Genomic DNA, 24,844 nt, shown 5'->3' with positions numbered 1-24,844 from the left:
TAATACGCATTTATCTAAAGTTGTCAATTAGGCCGCATTGCGACGTGGTCATAATTTATAGTGTTATTATAAGTTTATTATTCTATCGCATTCTACAGAAAAAGAAATACTCGAGTCTTAAGCATTTCGATAGTATTATGCAACATATACTGGGTGTTTTTTTCTTAAGGTGACAGATGCTTGAAACTCAAAAAATAAGTTTATTGATAAAAATTCTTCAAGAAAAAAATGTTTAGTGTATAGGCCCACATCTAACGCACCGATTTCTATCCCACTAAACTTTATCGAAAAAATTGTCAAATCACGAACTGAAGTCAACGATATTTGATAGATTCGATGGAAATTTAAATCATTGGAACATATTCTATCTATCACAAATCAAGCAAATAATCAGCCAAAAAGTTATTTTAATTCAAGTGTTATTCTTATTTTATTCCAAGGAAAAGTTTTCGATCGCCCCAAATTTAACAAAAAGTTAATGCCACTAAGGAATTTACACAATGCTTAAATTTAAAAGTAGTATCAATGTTTAAGTATAAACTATCTACGTATAATCTAAACCAAAAACAGTGAACCATATTCAGGGAATACAAAAAATTGTACAAACCATATTAAGGAAGTTAATTTTGATACTTTACGACTATATATAGAAATGATTGGTCTAAACAAATATTGTGGTATGGTTTAACGTCAATCTCTTTCAAACGTTCAGGTTTTGTGTCTATTTTCTTCAAAACCTACTTCTTTGACGCCTTTAGCTCTAAACTTATGGGTCTATTGTTAGAAAATGTTTTTGTTCCCGTCGTACCAATCATTATACTAAAATACTTTTTTCACGCTACTTATCTCTTGAATATTTACCATTCTTCACTACACCATAGGTAGGTCTAACAGAATAAGAGATCGGGCTTGCAATTGAAGAAGTTCTATATATTTTAATCATGAAACTATGTGTCAAACGGATTTCTCAAAAACGGCTCTAACGATTTCGATTATACATGGCACAAAGCTAGACCTTAAGGTGTTCCTAGGATTGGTATAAGTAAAAGTAAATGAAACTTTGTATCAGGGTTTATATCAACAAGGTCCTAGGTTTGATATAACCCCCCCGTGGGACCCCACCCCCTGGAGCCGTGGAGTTGGAGGGGATGAAATCGTCAAAAGTGGTCAAATCAACCCTACCCAAAATTGATCAAATATTACTCACCCTTATCAAACTACATACTTCTAAAGCCAAATTAGTGAAGTTAAGAAACTGAAGCTTTTCCTTGTTTTTAAATAATTTTTACAATTGACTGCTTTCAATAAAAATTTTACAAGAATAAAATATCAATTTTATAATATAATGTCTTGTCCGATGTTTCGGACCGTTAATTTTTTTTTTTTTTTTAATTAAGCCTCCGGGGTTTAGAACGTTAAAATTGTATGCTTACCATTTCATTTTAAATGAATTCAAGTATATTTGTACACGATTATGAACAAGGATGGATACTTATCATATGGCATGGCATGTATGTGTAGTGTATCCAAGCAGAATTCATTACACATAGGAGACTCATTCATCTGTGTTATGTATATTATATTGTATGTATGTAATGTTAGATGGTGTCAACATATAATAATATAACGAACGAACGGAGTGTATGTATGTATGTAGTTATAGTATACACAGCTTGTCTGTTTATTCATCAACATGTCAAAATCATAAAAATATTTCAAATACCTTCTATCACTTTTATTTTTTTTTTGTTCTCTATTAAAAAATATTACTTTCATTTGTGGTGAGAAGGGATTAATTATATTTAAATGACACTTGACATCATTTATTATTTGATAAAAAAAAGCTTATTTACAATTAAATAGATCTACGTTTATGGTGAGGTAATACCATCTACAAATCAATTGATGTAACTTGAATCTAGCACTAGTGAAGTTTAAAATTTTTCGGGTAAGAATCCCTAAACTCGCACTTGAAACATAGCTCAGAAAACTATCCATTAAATTACCTTTCAAACAAAACAAAATAAATAAAAAACTTTTAACAAAAAGAAAACCGACTTCAAAAGAAAAACTTTTCCAAAACAAATTAATATGCACTAAAAAGTAAAAAAAAAAAATAACGATATTTTAGTGTAGTTTAAATTATTGTTATTTTTCGAGCTGGTGTCAGCCAAGGAAATAACCCCAAAAATAACAATAATTTTAACTACATTACATTATCGATAATTTTTTACGTTTTAGTGTATAATTGTTTTGGAAAACTTTTTCTTTTGAAGTCGGTTTTCTTTTTGTTTAAAGTTTTTTTTTATTTGGTACTCTAACTAATTTGTCACTAAAAAAGAATCATTGAAATCCGTTGGCGTGATATTGAGTTATTTGTCCTCTTGTAGTGCATACGCCCTTGTCAGAACTGGACCAAAATGAAATGAGACCACACGGAAAGCACCAAGTTTCAAATTGATTAAGAATCATCAAAATCGGTCACCCAGTCGAAAATTTTGAGGTAACACACATTAAAAAACCTTACAGTCGAATTAAAAACCTTACTTACAACTTCCCTTTTTTGGTTCGGAGGTTATAAATAATGTACCTTTGCTATGTAGTAATATGTATGCACTTAGTTTTACAATCATATTTTGTTTTTTTAATTAGTTCTTAAAATTAAATTTTTGACATTCAGTCTAAGTAAAAGTTAATACTTACTGTTAATAATTATCTTAAGTTAAATACCATTTTGATTTCAAGACTCTTGTAGGGTAAAATATTACTGAAAAACCTGCCTGAGTAAAATTTGTAGGTATTTTAAATAAATTCAGGAAACAGAAGATAACATCCAATTAAACGACGCCGCCCAGAACCATTAATACGGAAAAGTTGATTCAATAATGGAAGAATAGAAGAAAAATTTAGTAAAAATTGTTTAATACTGTTAATTGTAAGTGATAATAATATTAAACACTCAATAAACGTTTACAATTATATCAAACAGATATTCATGTAAGTTACTACATTACTATTGATAACAAATAATGATAATTATCTCGGTTAATAATAATTACATATTAACATAATATCGAATCAATCGCGTTTGAATTACTCATACAATCATCTAGGTCGATGTACCGTTTGATCATAAATGTCTTGAAGCATAATCATAATTTGCAATTAAATCATAACTGTAATGTATTCATAAATATTAACATAATATGTTAATTTACATATACGTATAAAGCCAGCGTACATTTTTTGGACTTATTTACAAAATGTCAAAAGTTTCTTTGAAAGCAGCTCTTTAGTAGACATACTAATAAGCAAGGGATGAATGTTCGAGCGCTATCCTTATTTAGTCAGTCCTTGGGACATTTTTAATTATCTAGTCATCATAAAATTGACAAATATTTGCTTTTTTTATAGCTACGTTTAGTTTTTATTGTATTAAATTATTGTAATATTAGTTTTAAACAAGTGAAAATAAACAATTGACTGAGTTAATTGTTGACATACCATGTATAGACAGTGTTGATGACATAATCGTTTATTCTTTGACACGTCACGTAAATAAGTTAAAACATTCTAAGCGTACTCATCATATGTTATGTTATAATAGTAACACTTAGAATGTTTTAAAACGAGCATTTTTTCTGACATTGAGTATACTTACTTTAAATTGGCAGTTATCCTTAACTACTGATAACTTTATTTCACAACTAAATTTTCTTAACTTTTTAAGGACAAATTATAAAAATATTTTTGCATTTTCTCAAAATTCTTGGCATGCTGAAGCGATTGAAAAAATTGAAAAAAAAATTTGAATAGTTATATTAACATTTCTTTTCGCGAGGAAAAGTATGAACATGGCGTTATCAAAATTCTATATTTTTTTTCAATTAGCATAAATTTTCAAGTAAGATTATTACCACTTTGATAAAAAATTGCTTAGAAATAAAATGTTTAAACTGATAGTCAGATTGGTCGGTATTCATACTAATAGAGACAACCAGGAGTATCTGAGACAACAAGTAGATAATGCTTGTTTTGTTTATCTAGTTTAACTATTATGAAGACTTTTTATTTGCATGGTATAATATGTGGGCGGCGCAGGACGCTTTTGCTCTGAGACACGAAGTCTTTGATCTGAAATTTTTTTTTTTTTTAATGCAAAACGAGTAGTTCTAGTTACATAAAATGAGAAAATTTTTTGCATAGGTTTACTAATTTGAATATGGGTTGTTTAACTTATATGTTTTTTTGTCAGGTTATTATGTTAAAATATTTCATTAATATTGTAACATCGAATTAAATATGGTCGTTAGCATGCTGTACAATCTGTACAGACGCTCCTACGTTCAGAAATGTATGTATTCGTTGTCGTAAGATGTAACTTTATAATTTAACCATATAAATACGATTATAAACAACTATAAAATATAGCCTTAAATTAGTTACTAGATACTATTATACTATACTAAAATGGGAAGCGTTAAGGTATACGTACACAGTAGGTATATAGATTGTTGCGGTAACTTGAGTAAATAACATTTAAGGTATATACTTGATACCGTACTTATATACAGGATGTCCCACATTTTAGTTTTTTTGTAGTTTAACAAGTGCCAAGACTACTAAATTTCAATCCAGTGAGCTGGATTTCTTGCTGCTGTTGGATTATGTTCCTTATCGCACATAATTGTTCTGATTTGTTTGCTTGATGGGAAGTAAAACCAGGAAAAAGTGCAACAAAGAAAACGACACCAAAAATCGACATCTAGTTTTCCTAGGATACCAAAACTTTTTCAATCGATTCAGCTTGCTATGAATTTTGAGCAAATGCAAATTTGGCTAAATTTTATATTTTATCTTTTAAAATAATTGAGTTGTGAAAGCTACCCAAAGTAAAAGCTAACAGAGATAACTTAATGTAAGTAGATTGAAATTTTTATGTTATGTCAAAATAATATCCAGACCAAACCAAATGTAACGCACGCACATATTGGGTTGACTACTAAATCAAAAGTATGTAAGCCAATATTACAATTAATTCATATCTACAGTAAAAACTAAGAGCTTAGTTATAAAGTAGAATTCTTTAAGGATTCATTAAATTAACTCTAAAAGTCTACTGGCAGATCTATGCATATGTATCTTGTAGCCTGATAAATACAGATCTCGATCCAAATTGACGTTCTATTGAAAACTTACTATCGACATATTAAAATGTAGGTATTGGAAATGGAGGTTGCCAGAATAGAACGTTACATACCAGTCTGAGGCAATCGAATGAATAAAAAACCACTTCAGGAGAGCTTACTCGTGGAAAAAAGTTTTCAAATAAGCATGTGAAAATACTTATTAATTTCAAGTTAGTATACAAATAAATTAAAAATGTTACAAATAAATTAAAAAGTAGTACACCCTATACATTCAAAGCATATTGCTGTGATACAATAGGTATTAGAGGAGTATGTAAATGTATTGCCTAATAGTTATTATATGTAGGTAGTGTACTTAAGATGTACCTTTAATTTAAAATGAATTTGTCTAAATGGAAGTTTTCATTTATACGTCCATAGACTAAGTTCTAAGAATCTGTTTGTAAATATACCTCCATAAAGAAATTTTCCTAGCAGCTGAGAGTGGGTATGATGTATCCAAAACTATAAAACCAAATTTTCGGATCATATTATTGTATCTTAAGCCCTTAACGTTCGGATTGTGAGCAAAATTATATTTTCTAAACTTCATGATACCATTGTCATATTGCTCACACTAAAGATTAAAAATTTTTTTCTGTGTTTGAATCGTTGATTAAACATAAATTTTTCTAGCTTCTTTACGAAAGTTCACGTTTTTCTGATAGCAGCATTCGTGCTTTTAAAATATGGACCAATAGAATGAATTTTGTTCGGGAGTTGGAACTATTCATGTAACACACAGTTAACCATTCCATTTGTGTTCTTTGCAAAATTTAAATATAGGTAGGGAGTAAAATGTTTTTTTTTTTTTTTTTTTTTTTTTCATGTCGAATTGAATAGATTAACCAAGTAGTAAAATGGCTGATCGTAGTTGTCCCTTCTGGAAGTTTAGGTTTTTTTTTTCATTTTTGAACTTCGATGTAAAAAACTTCTTTTTTGTTGAAAAGTTATTTGAGAAACCAAGTTCTTAGTTATGTTTCAAGAGAATTTTGGCAATTTTTTTTATTTTTATGTTTAACTAGATCGAATTTGTTTTAATGCGAACACCCCGCCCATTCTGTACTTCTATGGTATTCATGATCAGGCGTGAGTTATCACAGAATTCTAATAACCGTATTATTTAATAGACAAAAACATTCATCTTAAACTGTAGTCAGCGGTTTTTGCAAAATCTGTATGACATGGTTTCATATTAAACAAATGTACTTAATTGAATTAAGTTTGGTAAAAGTGTTCATTATATATATAAAAATAGATTAGATGGTTCTGATAATGTACGGAATTTTTCCTTTTGAGAACCACTTTTTGGATTTATCAAAGCTTTTGCTTCAGCTTTTTTAAACAGTTGAAAAGCTATAAATTACAAGCCGAGCATAGGGCCTGGTGCGAAGCTTGAAGTTCACACGAATAACTTCTCAAAAAAATTTAAAAAATATATACTCAAACGACTCGAAACGACTCGACCGAATGTTTTGAAATACTCTACGGATCATATTATCGTTAATACGCTTCGTCAATCGACCTCTACGAAGTCGATATTTCTTATATTGGGAAGATACTTCCTATATTGGGAAGTTAAAAACATATTAAATTATGAGGGTTATCTGGGAGAGCTAGCTAGGTGCAGCTTTCGGATCAAATACAAACACTTAGGAATATATATTTTATATATGAACAGGAGACATTCAATGGACAACGCATGAGATTGCAAACTGATAGACAGTGTTACATTTCAACCGAAACTTCCTACACTTGATTGAATTTTGTACAATATACAGAGCACAGGAAAAGGTATATTATTGATTTTCTATATCCACAAAGCTTTTTATAAAATACATATAATTTATTTCATTAAAATAATTATTTTGACCATAAATGACCAAAATATTAATATAAAAAAATTATATTGAGATTAATGGTGTGAAATATCAGTCACTAGCTTTGTTGAATGATGCTTTTTTTATTAACAGTGATTTATTTGATTGTTATATAAAAATAATTAATCAAAAAGACAAATACTATTATAGTACTTGAATTTTTTTCCCCTTTAGTTATAACATATGTGGAAAGCATAGAGATTATTGATTGGGTTTTTAACCAGCCTGTACCAGCATTTGACTCACGCTAGATTTAAAACATAAATAACCTTTATTTTTCAAATGATACATGTGGTCGAAACTTTTTCTATCATGATATAATTTTATCTTTTTTCAAATTACGAATTTTTCAAAATTTTACAATTTACAGTCCTTAAAAATATTTTTTTTTCAAGTCTTCAGAAATTGTGGCTTTTTTTATCACGATACAATATTAATATAAAATGATTTTCTACTTTTTAGTTCAGCTATTTATAAAGACGAGTTTTGTTAGTTTTATAAACTATTGTTTTCAACCCACGAATTAAAAAAAGGGGTGTTCTAGGTTTGTCCGCTATATGTGTGTGTGTCTGTGGGTTTGTCTGTCTGTGGCATCGTAGCGCCTAACGATGAATTCTCAGCTATGTTTCAGGTGCGAGCTTAGAGTTCTGTTCTCGAAAAAACCAAAAAAATTGGCAAAGGCATGACGTATAAGTTTAACATATAAATAATTACTAGTACTACCACTTTTTAATTTGATAAATATAATAGCTCTCTAAGTATCCTTTTCATCTCATCTGATGTCCGTGACCATCACTTTGATAATGATTAAAGAAGTAGTGTAGGCTTAAAGTGTTTATCTGTGCGTCTGTATGTTTCTCAGTTTCATCGGTCGAACAGTCTTAATTGAGAACATTTTATAACTAAGTTTCCAAAAATCGGTATATAACGAAAAATCACCTTTGTCGGGAGTTTTTTAAATTGCGTAAATAACACTTGTTATAATTAAATTCAATATTTTACCGCAGTCAATTTGTAATTTGCTTACAGAGAAAATAGAATTTGACAAATTTTTGATCCTAACTAGAGAAATAGGAAAGCGCATGATAACCGATAAAAATAATTAGGACAATACTTTAAATTTACAACAACATAATGCAACTATTTGATAACGTTTAGTAACTACTTTTCCAGTGCATATTATGTAAGGAAGATGGAAAAAAACTAAAGCTTTTCAGAAAGCTTCAAAATTATGTAACATTGTTAGTTACTTTTTGTTTTTGATTATTTTAAAAATGTAATTTAAATATAATTTATTTAATTATTTAAGGAATTTGTCTAGCAACAAATACAACGTATAATCGTAAGGAAAATGAAGGTAGGTAAATAAAAAATTGTTTTTTATTCCAATTAATAAATTTTTTAGAATTTATAATCTTAAAACCATGGTTTTTAATATATGGAGGTTAAATAGATTTTCAAAGCCGTTTTTTAATAGAATTTTCTAATCAATATTCAGAAAATAATTTCAAACGCAAAAAAATAATAAATAAAATATCATACATAAAAAATCACTTAAATTTTTTTTTTTTCAATGTGTGCGATTATTTTCATTTTTTCCCTGCTGTTGTTGAATAAATATAAGAATATTATTAACAATATTTACGTTTTTCATTTTTTTAGTTTACTATCGTTACAATAATGAACTTTTGTAGTTGTGATCGCATCTACGCTTATCATTTGATTTAATTTTAAAAGCTATAAACACAAAAATGGAAAATATAAATATGGAAAAGCTTGGAAACTCTTAGGAAATATTTCAATATTTCTGATAAGAACGATAGAAATAGCCAGTAAACTGACAACAGGTTGTGAATCCCGAGTTGAGAATTACAACAGTGACAAAAGTGTTGAAATAGGAACCTAATTATTTTCCAGGCAGACACGAAAATTTCCTTCGTTTTATAGCTGGGAAGCAACAAACAATTTTTTCCAAATGTGTACAAGAGGTTAAACATGAAGAAGGGCTTGGAACATCTGAATCGGATCTGACTATAAGTTTTCCAAGTAGATCACACACAAATTTTTCTCATTTTGGTTAACAAGAAAATATTTTGCTGTACTCTTCGAAGCGAAAAAGTGTAAGAGGACTTCTCTAACAATTTATATTTAAAAAAAAAATGTAGCTTCAACTTGTAGTTCCGATTCCAATTTTTCACTCCACTATTTGGTATTAGAATACCAAATTTTTTTGGTATTAATTTGGTATACATAAGTATAAGACAGTTTTTGAAAATAAAATAAAATATTGAAGAATATCAACAAACTCAAATCTCGCACGTATTTGGTTTTTTCCCCGAATATAGTAAATATAACAATTTTTATATTCTGCAGCAGCCATGTTGGTTGCATTCATACTATATTACCATATTCGAAGTTATTTCACTTCCCAACTATTTAAAAAAAAAAGAAGTGAATCTCATTAATTTAAGTTGTTTATGGTAATTGTATTGCAATAATAGTTGATTATCAAAGAAGCCAGACCGTTCAAATTAAAAATAAAAGTCCGCTATAATTATCAAATGACTATTATAATAAACTCTTGTATCAACTATTTCTTTTAGTTTTCTTTTTTTTTTTTTGTTATACATAAATATAATGTCTATTGTACGCATAAAATATAACGAATCGTGCTATATGTACGTACTTTATTCATATATTTTCTCTATGTCAAAATTATGATTCCTTTAATCAATCAAAATTTGACAAATAAAATATTCCCTTAAGAAAGAAAGCTGATTCATTCAGGTTTTTTAGTTGAGATAAAGAGACCTAGTTACAACAATTTACTAAAAGAACCCTTCAACGATAACGTTCATGGAATTTTGGCCAAATTAATTCTAAATGCTAAAATTACGTTGTCCATATTAAAAGTACGTTGCGAATATTTTATTCCAAAAAATTGCACAGAAATTTTTATAACTCATTTTCAAGAAAAATAAAGACACATTCAAGTGGTCTAAATAGATTGTAAGTAATATTCAAGATTTTGATTTGCTTCTTTTGACAAAACATTTCACCGTTTCAACACTCGAAAGAAAGCGACGAATGATAATTTTTGAGCAACAGATTACAAAAGTAGAGGGTAAAAGTGTAAAAATGAGCTACTGCTACTGTTTGAAATTTTTCTGCTTAAAACATTTTATTTTAATACTGTTGATGAGTATATAATTTTAAAGTCATATTTAATTGGCATATGTGTCTGGAATTGTAAGGCGTAGTGTCTGATCCCGAGTAATACAATTTTTAAATAATTTTTTTAGTAAATTGTAAAGTATGAATTAGCGATCAATTGCTATCTCATGGGCCACGAAAACGATATACCAACAAACTTTTAAATTTAAAGAAGAGGGTTTCGTTGGAATCAAAATCACATTTATGATTATATTTAAAGCCATTTTTTAATATATCATAATGAAAACTGTGTTTCCGTGCGTAGCACTTATTCTTCGGCTTCCATTTTTACATTTTTGGTTGGAACTAAGCGCAAGGAATCAACTTAACCTACAAGGTCTGATTCAGGTCCTCCCTTTAAAAGAATGAGGTTAAAATTAATTTCTAATATTTTATTACATTGTTAGTTTCAAGTGGCGTTAATATAATCGTGTTGAAGATAAAGTTAGTGACATTTTTTTTTTTGTATATTCACATTGATTCGCTTCTAATTCCAAACCTAATAATATGACATAAATAACAGAAAATCAATGTCACATCATTCAGAAAAAATGAAAATTCGATATATTATGTACTATCCTACAGCTTATAAGCTCATTAGTATTTAAAAAAAAAAACTCTCTTTCTAGAGTAAATTATAACGTTTTTAAATACGGTTCTATAATATTGGGTATGTAGAAATTCGTAAATATAGAAAAAAAAAACGGGCCTTATTTAATAAATAGCAATAAAAATGATTAATAATTCCACTATTCTTTTCAGCATGTAAAACAAAAAGCCTATATTTAATAAAGTACGTACAATATATTGAAGTATATTTTTTATATTCATTACATTCCATTGATTTATTTAAATATACAGTTTGTTTCCCAAGGAATCAATTTGTAACTTATATTATATTTACTTTACTATAAAGTTTTGAAGATGTATGTTTTTCTACAAAGAACAACTTACTTAGTTAAAGTATTATTTTATCTCTTAAGGCGGTATTTTCATCAAGAAGCTTAAATTTTAGGTATTTTCAAACTAAAACTATTTTTGTAGCCATTAATTTATATGATGTTTATGGACGTTAAAAAATTCGTCAAATAAAGGGCCGGTGAAGTAGGGGCAACAAAAAAACGGTGCATCCTGCTTTTTTTTAACTTAAGGTAGAGTCGATAGAGAGATTAAGAAGATAAAGAAGATTTTCCACCAAACTTCAAAGGAATCGATAGAGTGGAACTTGAGATATTCATCAACCACCTCAAAAAAAGTTTAAGTTTGAGAGACAACTCCGGCAGAATAACTCGGATTCTAATATTTATTACTTACTTTGGATTAATCGGTGATCCCAAATCCATCCACAATGCCTTCTTCTACTGGAGTTCCTGGAAAAAACGAGTCTCCAAGTCGTCCGGCAATATCTGCGGACGTTATTTGTTGCGATCTTATTGTTTGATGCATCACAAAATCCACTGTATCTCCGAAAATAATTCGAATTTTGAAAGGACATATTCTTGAGAGTCTCAACTTTGAAAATTCAAAATAAATCTAGTCCACAATACCGCCTTAAACGTAACAAAATTTTTAAATAGCTCTAATTTCAAATCCAAGATATTTAAAAGACGCTGCTATTTGATTTCAACATTATTTGCTTGAAATTTTTTCTATTTTGTTTTCCTGAAAAATTGGCCAAAATGGGTCGAAAATAATACCTTACATTCCTGTGAAAGTATCCGAGAAAGTACAAAGGCAGACACTTTGATCTTATTAGTGGAGATTGATTTTGATGAAATATGTCGTTTATAAAAAATAAACTATATTCCACAATGTTCGAAAAAATTTCAAATTACATTTGTTGAGATATTTAACTTTTTCTCAGTGCAAAAAAAGGTAAATATAATTACCCAATGTTAATCTCCAATTTTAAGTATTTACCATTTTTGTTTATACAAAAATATTCCATCTCTTTAATTTCAGGGAATAACATTTTATTGTTTTACACATATTCAATGAAAAGAACAATTTATTAAAATACGAACAACATATTCTGTTTTTTTCTTTTTGTTTTTGCAAAAATCAGCAGTGTTGAAAAAAAAAGTAACATATTGTATTAACCCAACGAAGGGTAACGAAAAATGAAGACAATAACGTCCATTTTATTGTTTTTTAGTTCTCGTCTATATACTTATTATCATTATAACGCCTTGTTTATCTTTCACTTGAAGGGTGAATTTCAAATAGAAAAATGTTTAAAATGATTTTTTTGTTGTAATATTTGAAAAAGTTTTTTTTTAAACAGTACTTGTAGTCAGAAGACCAGACAGTTTAATAATAATTCACAGTTTTACATGAGTAAAATTGCCTGAAAGTGAACTATGGTCTAAGGCCGGTTTTATACTGAGACATTAATTAATTGGTTACATTGACTACATAAACTGTGTACTCGAAAGTAGTCAGTCCACAGATGAACAAAAAAAATACCACAATTGAAAAAAGTCTTAAAATTCAAATAAAATTCAAGGGAAAGAATCCATCCAATAATTTTATTATACAAATATCAAAACTTGTGTACCAAGAAAGCATGAACACATATCATACAGAAAAGTAGTGAAGTCGAAAGCTTGTAATGAGTTTTTGAGTTAAAAACTCAAAAAATTTTACTTTTTCTTTACCATTTAGGGTGAAGAATGAAAAGAGAGACAAGTTCTTCCTTAGTTTTTATGGACTTTGAAAGCGCACTGGGAGCTCAGACATTTTAGCTTGCGATAAATACAAATATCAATAAAATAATTCGAAACCTGCTTAATTTTTCTCTATAAAGCGCTTCCACTTATTATCTAACGATATCTCGTTTTATTTTTGAGTTATCGTGGCGACAGATGGACAGTAGCATCAATATTTTTAAGCTTAACAAACTTGGGACTAAATTGAGTATACCAAGATATATTTCATATATATATGATACAAAAATATTTTTAAAATTGGGTATATGTTCATTCCATATCATATTTAGGCCAACTTTCTATATTCAAAAATACATTTATCTGAAATATACCCATTTCTATAAAAAATTTATACAAATATTAAATAAAAATAACAATCCAATTAAAACTCCTCTCTTTTTAATAGAACTTACCAGGTAACCGGTAGGGATATAATATTACCTATGTGAACAAAATAAAAATAAACATGAAAAAATCTTATCCAAACGCCACACAACCTCTATGTACGGGTAATAATTGTGCTCGAAAAGTTAAAACTTTTGAATAACCTTTTTGTGAGTTTTAATATTAGTTGCATGAGTAATTAAAATTTTATAATTACTAAACTATTACCATACTAGCTATGGCTTTATCTAAAAACGTAAAAAAATCAATACTCGATCCTCATTAGAGAAGAAAATTATTCGTTTTCAAAAGACTTTCATTAGAAAAATATTTTTTCACCCAACTGAAATAAAAAATTGGATTTCCACGTACTCTCTGGTGAGGAAGAAAGCTAAAAATTATGTGTCAATTGGACGACAGTAAAGATAATATAAATATAGTGGAAGCATTGAAAACTGAAAATTGTAAAAATGTTGCCTACTTCTTCAGCAGCAATAATATGTATGTTTAACTATGTATAGTATGTATAGTATTTAACATGCTTTTAACTATAATGGTTTTAACTATACTGTACTGTACTGTACTGTATGTACTCTGTATGATAAATATTAATAATAATCATTTGTGATTCTGTGTATAAGAGACATCTCTATTACACTACTCATACTCTAAATAAAATATGTTTCTCTTATACAAAAAATTTAAATTACTTGGAGTGATTATATCTCAAGAATGAACCGGTCAAAGAACCAAAATGTGTCTTGCTTCCCGCCCTGGGGAAATAGAACTAGACATACTTTTTTCATTTCCTTGAAAATGAAAAAACTTGTATTTTCTATTTATTTTATATTCTAATCTGTTTTTAGCTCCAATTAACTCGAAAATTTAAAAAAAAAATCATTCTGTATAAATATGATGCATGTCAATTTTGGGAAACTTAAAATAAAATTAAACTTGTATGTTAAACTTCATTTTCAGATGAATTTTAAAAATCATGTGTTTATCTATTCAATATAGAAATCTGAAGAATATAGATACAGACCTTGCAATAAAAATACTACTTTTTGAATATTCTAGAGCCGTTGAAAAACCATCATCAAGTTTTCGAACGTAAAATGTTTTCTCTTTATTACCACTTATATAGAGGCAAAAAGAACCTATTTTTAACTGAAAATATATACAACATTTGAGAGAGATAAACACTCTTCCATGAATACTGAAATCGCAAACCACAATCAATATTTACTAACCGTTTATTCTTATATTTTATAACATTTTATTTTTTATAAAATAATAATACTGTGTGGTCAATAAAACTTTTAAAACTGATCAATAGGAAATAATTTAACATCATCATATATTTTGTTCCCAGGTTCTTTAACTCACGTCTTATAACACAAACAAAACCGCTGATTAAAATAATGTGCGATTCAAGGAATCTGGGAATAGAAAATAGTATACTACATAATTACGTTCTAATTATTTTGGTCTATGGATCTTTTTGTTCATATTATGGCCGTAGTCGTGAAACTCAAAGTAAATATTAATATTAAAATTTAGTTAACAAAATGTTGCAAATAATGGCTGCAACAAATATCAAAATTGCATAGAAAAAAAAATTACAAATTTAAAACTAAGCCACCTACTTAGGAGATCATGAAAAGACTTTCAATTACTGTTTAAAAATCTATAATCCAAGACACGAATCTATATAAAATAACTTAAGGATGTACGAGCGCCAGGGCATTTTGGAATAAAAGGGCTGATTTTATATTTTCTAATTTTATGAAGTTGGACTAAGTGTAAATCAATTCTTAAAATTTAAGGGGTGGGGGGCTGGCGAATTGTGTTTAATTGTTAAGCTTTCAATATTTCGAAAACCAAGGCAGATGTCGAAAAATTGTATTCTTATTTTTCGTTTACATTCATGAAGTTATAACAAAAATCATCATCATAGTTGAACTTGCCTTGACGCTCATACTACCTTAATAAACACAACGAATTTCTGAATATGAGATTTGAGAATATTTATGCCCATAATTTTTATAATATTTATGCCTAAAATTAAAAAAAAATTCAAATATTGAAAAAAATATTAGAATAAGAGGTAGTTATTTTTATACTCTACTAGCTGTTACCCGCCCGCTTTGCGTGGCGTAAAATATACCCGCTTTGCTGGGCAACATCCCCACTTGCACCCCTCCATCCACATTTCCTCGCGTTGGATAACATTTTTGTAATGTACACGTCATGCTCTTTTATTTGATACCCCACTTAGGTATATTTGTAAATATTCGATATTTCCTTCCCACTTTCTCGCTACACCTTTCTACCCTCCGAAGGTTAAAAAAATTTCTAAATGTAATTTAAAACATTCTGACCAAGTTTTGAACTATTAAAAGCCATAATTTAAAAATATGAATTTTTTATTCATGATCACCCCCGCAACCCCCCTTGTGGGTGGAATTTCGTAAAATCCGTTCTTAGCTGACCTCTACTTGGCAAAAGAAATATTCCTGCCAAATTTCAAGTCTCTAGGTCTTATAGTTCCAGAGATATCGTGATGAGTGACTATCTATCTATATAGATCTATAGAAAGTCTCCTATATATATATAGATATGTGAAATAAAATAGAGTATATTGAGTTTAGTTTCAACTTTGTAACGCTTAGAAATATTGATGCTGCAGGCAAAATTTTTGTATAGGTGTTCATAAAATCACTTAAATAAGTAGCCCATTTTCGTATGTCCGCCTGTCCATCCGTGGAAACGATAACTCAAGAAGAAATTAGATATTTAGCTGAAAATTTTATAGCGTGCTCAGAACGTAATACGTAAATTTGAGTTGGCAAATGAGCAACATAGGTTAGTTGAATTTGAGATTCTTCTTGGAAACTAATCATGATTTACAAGATAACCGTCCTGTAGTTTACTAAACCTGACGAGATGAAACAAAAGTGAAATGTAAAAAAAAATACATTTTCGTAGAAATAAATAAACCTGTACCCTTATGCTATTTGAAACTATCAATTGTTAATAATAATGGTCAGATAAATAATATAATAAAATTTCATAAATTCACAGTGAATTGGTTTTAGAAACAAGTATTTCTACGAAAAAAATATTTTTTGAAAATCATTTTCGTAGAATGAATTAACAATACAAAATAAATCATTATACATTGTTTCAACAGCATAGCAACAACGGCTCAATATCCAAATACCTCAGGGTGCTCTCACAAATTAGTCACACAGGACATTTGATCATAAATACATCAACACTGATTTAGTGGTTCAACGTGAATCACATTCAACGATGTATATATCACAGTCAATACTCATAGCCAATCAAAAGTACTATTTTTACTGAGAAAAGGCAAAAGTACTTTTGACTACAGAGCTTGGACAATAATGTTTTACCTGAAAATATTATAACTAAAATTTTCTCTTTCTGTCTTAAAAATTTTTTTCAGGCTCGAACTATTTTTTAAAGTTTTTGTTAAATATATCTAATAGTTATCTAATATAGATATATTTTGTGTAGGATTCATTAAAAAACGTATGGTGCTCAAAAAAGCTATTATATGAAACCAAAACACATCTTTGGTACTAGTTTTAAGCTATTGTTACTAATTTCCCAAAATTTTTGAAGAGATTTTATGCGGTTGAATTAAAAAAAACTGTTCTCTTTCAAAAGCGAATTCAGTCGAATCAAGCTACAGAACAACACCTATTTTTCCAGTGTATGTTCAACGTAAGTGTACGTTCCAGTGTTTGTTCAAATTTCCCGTGTATGTTAATTAAGTATTTAATACTCGCGTTAATCCTGCGACTGCGATCACTCACTGATCCACGGGATGGGCATGCCCTTAATGTGGTAGAGTCGGCATGGGTCTGAGGGTTTTTTGTGAGGTTTTGTTTAACTCCGTGGATGCGTTTATTCAGTAATCCAATTAGGAGACGTTTTTGTACTGAATTTTTGTTCCAAGCAGTTTTGAGTTGCTTTTGTGCCGAGTTGTTTTGGTATGTTACTTTGCTTGAGAGTCTAATTTACTCTGAATTGTTTGGAATGGAAATAAAATTATTTATGTATTTTATTGCAAAATGGTTTATTACAAAAGTTTGGTATAATAAATGATAGAAAGAAAAAGTAACAAATACTCAAAAAATTAAGAGTAAAATAACGAAAAAAGAATAACGATAATAGTTTTTTTTTTTAAATAACTTTAATGGAAGTTAAAATACTTGAAGTAAAAGTAAACAAAAATCAGCTAGTCAAAATCACTTTTGACTAGCTTTATGGGTCAAAAGTACTCTTTTTGACAGCCTGCAGTTAAAAACACTTTTGACTGGTATTGCCAGTTAAGAAGAAATTTTTAGGCTATCATTATCATCTCTGATGATGAATATAAAAAAAAAAAACTCTTCAAATAGTTCAGTATTGGACTGACCATAAAATAAACCACACGGTTAAGAAAAATAATGTGTACATGCAGATATTTACAGGCTGACTCATAAAACACGATTCCTTTCTTTTATAAACATGAAGTTACAACATATTATTTATGTATTCTCGGCAATTTTGTACATTATTCATTTTTTACGAAAATACATTCCACAAATATTTTTACATTTATACCATTTATTTTGTTTGGTATACTATACATGTGTTTAAACAAGTTTACTTGTATGTCGCATCATACATATTACACAAAAAAGTGTTAAAAAGGACCAAGTTGTATAAATTTACGCCCAAAAAATTTGACAGATCTTTGAAGATTGTCATCGTTAGTTTATGCTATCTATAATAATTCCTGGCCACTGTGTAATTTTTCCATTTTTTCTATTTGTTTAAATTACCATTAACAGAGAGCCATAAGGTATAAATATCTTAAAATTTCGGAATCCAGGGAAAGTCAACAAGTTTTTATAAAAACTGTGCGACTGTAAACAATATGAGACGAAAATGGATTCTGTGGTCCCAATACTTCCAAGATAAAGCCACTCAAAATTTATCGCCGTAACTTTATCCATGAGAGTTAATATCACATCCGGTATTTCTAATTTTTAGATTTGTTTATGATGTTGTCCCAATGAATAACCCAAGTTTTTGACTTTGAGCTACGAATGCAAATTTTGTCAAAAATCAAAAAAACCCGTGAAAATTTCAGTTTTTTTCAGATTTTGGTGATTATAACTGTAAACGGGTAGTTTTGAATATTTTTTCAAGATAGTTTTAAATAATAGTAATTTGGCTACAATATGAGAATAGAATCGCCTCTGTAGACCCAAAAGTTTCCGAGATAAGTCCTTAAAAGTTATTATTTTTTCGAACTTGAAAATGTTTTGAAATAATTTTGACCCAGAACAATACTAACACACTCCATCAAAAGTAAGTGATCTAAATTAAGTAAGTGAAATTATTTAGACCAATAAAAACATCTTTATTTTGTGCTTGAAACTTTCAAAATTATCGACGCAACACATCGTGATATATGTGTTGCTCGAACTTGTACGTATACTTAAAAATGTGTATAGATTGGAATAGCTGTATCGCATCCAGTACAGTTTGTACTTATATTCACAGCAATAAGTTAAAGGAAAAACCATATATTATTGATGATAAACCTTTCATTTTTATTTGGTTTGGTATATATATATATATATATATATATATATATATATATATATATATTGTAAAGTGAACATTGAAGCGACGAGGATGATGTTTTATGATTATTTCAATATATATATTCTTATTTCCGATTGAAATAAATTACGAAAAAAAGTTACATAAAAATATTATAAAAATCATATTTCATATCCATCATACATATTTCATTGCATAGAAATCGTTAAATAAGAATTGAGTGTTAAATACAATGTTAGAAATTCTATTATTGAAATATAATTTTAAGAAAAATTGTAGAAAACAGACTTTTTTATTTCTATGCACTGTATGCTCACAAAATAAATCAGGAATTACAATAGACAGCTACAAGTTATCTTCACAATGATTCTAAGGACCTCAGTGTATTTCTCGTGGACAAACCATGAATCTAATAGTTTGGACGAGATGTTATACGTTCACAAGTTGACGAAGCATCTGATTGCGATTCTCTTATCCAAGATTGAATTCTTGTAAAATATTTATTTTTCCATACATTAAATATCTGAATGTGTGCATGAGTGGATATCAAAAAACTGTTTCCAAATGAAAAGATTAAACCATTGAAATTTCAAATAGTTAATCATAAAGTAGGTCATTAAAATTCAGCATGTGAGCTTTGACTTTCCTGTGTGAACTTAGCCTCCAAATTTTTAGTTTCTTTTTGTTAATGTGAAATTAATAAAGGAGTAGTGAAGTACAAAAAGTTATTTGATTTAATGCTTTCAAGCTTTTATTTTTATTTTATAAGTACGGCGCTACAATCAAAATTTTAATGTCATAAATGTTCAATGAATAATGTTCTTGAAAACAAACACATAAAATAGCTGACTTACATAAAAAAAAATGGAAAACACTTCTGAAATAAACGACTTAGATATTTTATCTTTGATTGTATAAAAAGTTATTATTTGAATTTTATTTCCTTAGTCAGCTTTCAAACAAAATAAACACAAAACAGAAGGTAGGCTAAGTTAGAATTTTGAAACTGTAAAACTTTTTAATTTTCTTCGATATATATTTTCAGAGATTAAAGTTACACTGATTAGTTTTGGATTGGGGATACACAGTAAGGAAAATCTACTAGACGTTTAAATAAAGGGTAGATAAATTTTATTTAAGTTGGAAGATTACGAAAAATTGGCACCAAATGCTATTTTTACCGAAGAAAATGTGATTTTAAAATTTAAACGTAGAAAAACCGCGAGTTTTAAAATATTTATATACACACTTTTCAAAATAATATACCTACATTAGCATCAGGTTTACATGCGTTATAATTACTAATCGGTACAGGGGCATCTGTGACTCATGCCGACGTAACGTTACGAATCGCCAAAATCGGCAGCTATTAGTATCATCAATTCAATCGAAAATATCTGATTTTAAAACTTTTTGGCCTAGAGAGAAGTACCCTTGAAAAATGGCCTAGGGAAAAAATGAAACTCGTCTGGAATTATGACCAAACTGAACCTACATACCAAGTTTGAGAAAAATTGGTTGAAAATTGAAGGCTCCAGCTTGGTAACAGACATGCCGGCTTACCGACATACCGACATACCAACGGGCACAACATTTTTTAAAAACCACTTTTTTGGATTCAGGAACCCTCAAAACGTGTATTTCCGTTGAAACCCCGATGTTGATTTTTTTTCGATCACAATACTTTTCGATCACAATATTTATAATATAATAAAGTAAAAAAGGTGTATATTAATTGTCAATATCTTATATTGTTCAGCTTTAATAAAGAAATGGCCCTAAATATATTACCTAGGAATATTACGAAATCTATACTAACTTTTGAATAATATGTACGTGTTTCCTGATTAGATATTCGATATTTCTAATGCCGTATTTGGCGGTATAGCGAATTTTAAAAAAAGTGGTTGAAGGAAAAATGTTATTCGAAAATTCGTTTCATCCCTGAAACTTCATAGAAAACTATCTCTATTTTTAAAGAACAGCTTTTCCATAAAAAAAAAAAGCATAAAAAATTATGATTGTTTTCCTATTTCATGTTTATTACAGTTATATTTATGAAGTCTAAACGGATTTTAAAACTAAAAACATAATTGAACGAATGCATTTGCAGAAAAAAAAAACAAAACAACATGGAACGAACTACTATATAAAAAATGTAATAAATTTGCTACTGCTATCTGTATGGTTGACTTGAATGATAAAAAATGGTACATAAAGATATTATAAAATTCTAACAAAAATATTAAATTATACTACATTTAACAGTAGTATATATATGTACGTAATAGTGAGTGGTGTATGCATATAAGAACCTATTTCCACAAAACTCTTGGCACATGATCATGCCTAAGCTTACAACACATATAGTGGGAAAATTACAACAAATATACAATGTGTGTAAGGAGTACATAAATAAATGAAATAAATAATTTAAAAAATCAATAATACGATTGCGTTAAATCAAATCTGAAAAGAAAGAAACACGTCCAGTTATTTACACAACGATCGACTTTACCAATCTGGGCCCAAGATTTTATACGGTCTCGATATTAATGGACTTTGACTGTTAATGTTGGTATGTACATAACTGAACCTTTTTATTTTCAGATTTATTTTTTATTTTTTTTAATTATTTATTCTATTTTAGACTTTTTAGTTTCCCGGGACTAAAAAAAAACTTTTTAAACCACTATGTTATTCCTGTTTTAATTTTAACATATAATTTAAATATATTTTTATACCATGTATATATGAAATATACATAGTATATTAAGTTTCGTCCCAAGTTTGTAACGCTTAAAAATATTGATGCTACGAAAAAAAATTTGGTATAGGTGTTCATAGAATCACCTAATTAATCCATTTCCGGTTATCCGTCCGTCCGTCCGTCTGTGGACACGATAACTCAAAAACGTAAAAAGATATCGAGCTGAAATTTTTACAGCGTACTCAGAACGTAAAAAGTGAGGTCAAGTTCGTAAACGAGCATCATGGGTCAATTGGGTCTTGGGTCCGTAGGACCCATCTTGTAAACCGTTAGAGATAGAACAAAAGTTTAAATGTAAAAAATGTTTCTTATAAAAAAATAAATAACTTTTGTTTGAATCATTTTTTTGTAAGCATCACTGTTTACCCACGAGGGCGTTAATTAGGTGCAAATTTTAGAGTATGTATTAATATAGGAATATCAGTTGTGTGTGTGTGTATTTAAAAGTGAATATCTTTTGTTATTTACGTGACGTCAAAAAAACAAACGATTGCGCATCAACACTGTCTATACATGGTATTTCAACAATTAACTCAGTCAATTGTTTGTTTTCACTTGTTATAATATCCTTTTAATTTTCTTCAGTTGGATACCCTACTCGATTGTTTTTAAACACTTATCTAAGGACACTTAGGTTTTTAAGAAAAAAATAACGATATCTTAACTGAGAAATCCATCGATCCGTTTACAAGATACGAAGTAATAAAGTTTATAGACAAAACATACATACATACAATACACATACTGACGATACACACGCAAAAAACAACGGGTAAAAAACAGAAAAAACTGTACCCGCTTTGCAATTCAGTGGTTTATGTTTTTTCAAAGAATTGCATTGTGTGACGGTGTAGAAAAAGTTTCTCAGAAATTAAATTAAATTCTAGGGATTATGTCTTCCCTTTGATTGGGTTAACAAAATCATGTCTTGAGGCAAAATGAAAGTTAAGACGACATTTTGGATAAATACTTAACTCGCCAGTTCTCGCGTTATGAGCATTTCGCTCACACTCGATTTAAAACATAAATAACCTTTATTTTTCAAATGGTACATGTGGTTGAAATTTTTTAACTTTTTCTATCTTCATATAATTTTATTTATTTTCGATTTATGAATTTTTCACATTTTTTCAACCAGGTTTTAAAAATATATGTTTTCCAGGCCCTTCAGAAATTATGGTCTTTTTTTTCATTACGCGCATAAACGCGTAACAAAAAAAAGAATTATCTTCGTATATTTTCGGGCCTGTTCGTCTACTCTCGTACGTTGATTGTTTCTTGTATGCATGATCTTGAAGTACGTTTACGAATTGATTTGTCAAAATAGCGAAATTTCATTTTTTTTTAATTGTAGTGATAACATTTGTAATAATAATTCATGATTATTTATTCATTTTAATAATAAGTTAAATAAATGCCGATAACGTTGATGTAGGTAGTTCTTTTTTTAAATTCATTTATGTTATAATAATACATAACCTATAAATAAGCATATTTATTTTCTATACAAAATATTTGACGCATGCGTATAACATTCGGCAAATCGTTCATCACGCGCCTTAAGATTGCCAAAAGATTGACGTGAGAGTGCTGGCGGGTTAAAACTCCTCGAGTTTTTCTTGCAAATCTCCAAGTTCGTTACATTTTATTCTAGAACGCTCTGTATAACTCCGAATTATAAACACAATTTACTTATTATTATAATATAACAATCACATTGTTTGTTTTTCTAATAATGTTTGTTTACGTGCAACAACAGAGTGCAATTGTATGTATATCATTTATGATTATAATGGATCGGAGCGAACCATACCGGTTTAAACAAATGCTCACATTGTATATTATTATTATTATTGGTCACTTTATCTAAAATCAGGTTTTTTATTTTCAATGGTTTTTCTATGTTTATAACGATTATATCTAGACATTTATTTACAATATCTGGGATTATTTTTTAACATCTTATACACAATTTGGTACTATGTCACCGGTAACTGTTGTATACTTGTATCAATGTGGAGTTTCTATATGATAATAGCAAATTCCATATTTTTTTAAAGTTTTATAAGGTGTTCCATAATTAATGTCATATTTTTTCCATCTATTAAAGCAAAATAACAACCCGCTGGTGCGTGAAGATTGAAATACACTAATAGTATAGAAGCCCAAGAGGAGATTTGTGTAGTAACTCGAGCGCGTCAGATTAACATATGGGGGGTTCCTTGGACCTTCCTTAGTACCTCCACCAAATATTAGCCCTTAATATGGGGTGGACTCACGTAGGGCAGACGATCAGATTAGTAAAAAGAAAATTGCGATAGGTTAATTAACTCGAGTGCGTCAGAATATATATGGTGGGTTAATTACTTGAAAAAAATGTACATTCCAATATCTGATGATTTAAGCGAGACGCAAAGAAGTGGGGTGCTTGCAAAGTGGCCTTCCCCGTAGTAATTTGAGCGCTATCAAAATTTTTTCATATTAATAAAATTAACAATTTTTTATCCTGTAATTGACCCACCATAGCTTAATCTGACGCGCTCGAGTTAATTCACCTAACGCAATTTTGTTTTTACTTATTATTTTAACAGTCTGCGCTACGCGGATATCCCATATTTAGAGCTAAAATTTGGTGGAGGTATTAAAGAAGGTCCAGGGAATCTCCCACTGTCTTAATCTGACGCGCTCGAGTTACTACACAAATCCCCTCTTGGGGTCCCCTATTATAACCTGGTTTCTCGAAATTTAGTGGATTTTTGCATTCAATTTCTTTTCAAATTATTCTTTAAAAAAAATGTTTCAACAAACTTTAGCCTTTTTATAAGAAAAAACCTCAACTAATTTACAGTATTCAATCTTATTGTTCAAACTCTTACCAGTTATGAAGCAGAATGAGCTTCCCATTGAACCTGAAAGGCCAAGTTGAATGTAAAGTTTCCGTGAAATGTACCAACCCTTAGAACTAAAATTTTTGTTTGAAGCGGCCGATACTGGAACAAATTACTTTTAGCTTGCATTCCTTACCGTCGGAATTTCTGGTAAGATTTTCTG

The 24,844-nt window shown here is 29.0% G+C and overlaps 1 protein-coding gene and 1 long non-coding RNA gene across 3 annotated transcripts in view; both read right to left on the bottom strand.

The window, feature by feature from the left end:
- LOC123297962 (zwei Ig domain protein zig-8-like) overlaps window positions 1-24,844 on the bottom strand; it is a 546,183-nt gene that overhangs the window by 369,239 nt on the left and 152,100 nt on the right. The gene's annotated exons all lie outside the window — the stretch shown is intronic.
- Window positions 1,802-24,060, bottom strand: LOC123297964. The gene is made up of 3 exons (XR_006535255.1): window positions 23,944-24,060; window positions 3,706-3,721; window positions 1,802-1,812 (listed from the first exon to the last, which is right to left on the bottom strand). It is a non-coding gene; the product is annotated as an uncharacterized LOC123297964 (long non-coding RNA).

This window comes from Chrysoperla carnea, chromosome 4, assembly GCF_905475395.1.
Source record: "Chrysoperla carnea chromosome 4, inChrCarn1.1, whole genome shotgun sequence".
Classification (NCBI taxonomy): domain Eukaryota; kingdom Metazoa; phylum Arthropoda; class Insecta; order Neuroptera; family Chrysopidae; genus Chrysoperla; species Chrysoperla carnea.
This window is presented reverse-complemented; position numbering and strand designations above follow the sequence as displayed.